Source organism: Ambystoma mexicanum, chromosome 4p, assembly GCF_040938575.1.
Source record: "Ambystoma mexicanum isolate Mex_15411 chromosome 4p, UKY_AmexF1_1, whole genome shotgun sequence".
NCBI lineage: Eukaryota > Metazoa > Chordata > Amphibia > Caudata > Ambystomatidae > Ambystoma > Ambystoma mexicanum.
Window position 1 is genome coordinate 277,598,265 of NC_090927.1, and position 2,577 is coordinate 277,600,841.

Here is a 2,577-nt window from a genome sequence, read left to right on the forward strand (position 1 = left end):
ACTGTGGTGCAGTGTCATGCATTGCTGAATCACTGTCACAGACCTATTTCTAATATAACGTTATGTGGCCATTCTTATGTTCCTAATATACTCTTTGTTTTTATGCAAATCACCAGGTTTGGGTTCCTGGAAGAGGTGGGGTGCTGCTTAACCTAGGCTCGGACTCCAACCCTTAGCCCTGCCAACATATCCGCACCATACCATGTGGGAGGTGGGGGGGGAGCTCCCAGAGTCAATTTTTTCCATTTCCAGCAATGACCATCACTGTACAATTAAACCCAACACAAGTTAAGATTAATAAACTATGCGCCCCGGCATGCCATCAACCTGTTCAGTCATGGATGGTAGGACTTGAAAGAACTTGTCCATATAGGTGTGGCTTCTGAGTTTGTCATGCAATCAAAATCTTTAATGTCTATTCTGGACTCATGATAAAAGCTGGACCACATCAAATCTGTCTGCGACCTGCTGTTTTCTAACGGTATTAATTGTATTAGTAAAGACCAGTTTGCATTGCCGCCATGCAGCTCTTCTGGTCTTCCAGAATGCTCTCTGACACCTTTCAGGGCAGCACTACACAGCACAGCCCACTCAATTTCTTTGGCCTCAGAGTCTGACCACATTTCACACATTATGGGCAACATACAATGGCCTCAATTGGAAACAAGGCTGAGGTCTAAAAGTACTCCCCTTTTATGGCGATTGATTTTGGAATGCTGGACTATTTTACAGAGAAAATGAATGCCTTAGCCATTTCTCAAAACACAAAAAATGGAAGCAACTTGATTGAAAATGTAAGAATGCAGCTCATGTCAAACAATAGTTTACCGGGTGAGAAGAAGGAAGTTCCTCCAGTGGTGCTTGGTGCTAGGTAGGTTTTATTTATGATGCCATATGGCTGATGCTGTTGATAGCGCTTCCTAAAAGCTTTTGGCAAGTTTGAGCCAATAATCCAACCACTAGGCTTCAAGAAGAAATTCAAAATGTAAGAAAACATGAAGAAGTCAAATATGTAGATAACGCCCTTAAATCGTTCACAAAAAGTATGCCATCCTTTGGGTAGGACTCTACAGAGATGATACACATCATTGATCAAATTGTTGTACAAGAAACAAATATTCTTGTGACACTTGATGTAGAGGCATTGTATACGTGGATACCCCAGATGGACTGTTTACACATGCTTGGGGAATTTTTAGATGAGAAACCGGACCCGTATACAGCCCTGACAGGCTTCCTCTTGGAATGTATTCGTTTAACAATGCCACAAAAAAATCAGGTATACAAACAAGTTAAATGGGTTAGCATGGGAGATACCTTTGTTTCAGATATAGCCTAAGTTATGTATGGTTCATTTTGAAATCACCTTCATATATGTGGAGACTAATCCATACAAGCATTTAGTTTCTGTGTGGAAGCGCTATATAGACAATGAACCGCATTACGAGTTTGGAGGTAGCCATGCCGTTTTTACCGGCGTGGCTACCCCCAAACTCGTGTCCGGGTCCCAAAAAATGGGAATTACCGGGACATTTCGCCCTTTGCTGGCCCGGTAATTCCCATTCGCGGGACCCAAACCCGGCACTTCCCCATTCCCATTTGAGCCCCCGTAGGGCTCAATGGGAATGGGGAGGATGCTAACAATGGTCCCGTTCATAACAGGACCATTGTTAGCATCCTGGTCTGCTAGCGGGTACCGCTCTGGAAGTCTGATCTGACCAGGCGTCCAGAACAGCACCCGCGAGCAAACTCAGAACGTTGCGGTGAGGTAACAATGGCGCCGGTAGCACTACCGGCGCCGTTGTTGCCGTACTGCAACACTCCTAATGAGGCCCAATATCTATATGATATGGACTTGGAACCAAGAACAGCTAGATCATTTTTATCTCTGGTTAAACTGCTGTGACCCTCACATGACGTTTACCACCACACAGCTTTCTAGGCACACAACTTTCTACACTTGCTCATATGCAAAAGAGGCTGAGGCTGTACACAGACCTGTACAGAAAGCCGACAGACAGAAACAGCATGCTTCACTTCGATAGCTTCCATCCTAAAGGGCTAACATTAAATCTACCATATGTACAGTTTTTAAAAATCAGGCAAAAGTGTACACTCAAAGAAGACTTTGAGAAACAAGCAAAAGACTTACAAGAGCGAAATCTAACATCAAGCAGACAGAAAAAAAGAGCTGCAAATACTGATAGATAAACTGGTCTGTGTTACCAGGTTTAGCCCGATAAGCAACATCTTGAAAAGAATTGTACACAAGAAATGGCACCTGATTAAATATCCAGGAACTTCACAGAGGGGAAAAAGTAGGAATTTGAGACAAAGACTAGTGCAGCCATATAAAAATGCACAAAGGGAGAACTCTGTACTGACCAATTGGGGGGTGCCTGTGGTAGGATAATAATAATGTGGCCACTATGTACCATGTCAATTCACAGACAAAAGACATACTTTTGAATACAATGACATCACGTGGAGCCTAAAAGGACACACCAACTGCAATGGCAACAACACCATTTACATCATATAATGTCCCTGCAAATTGCTGTATGTTGGCAAAATTAT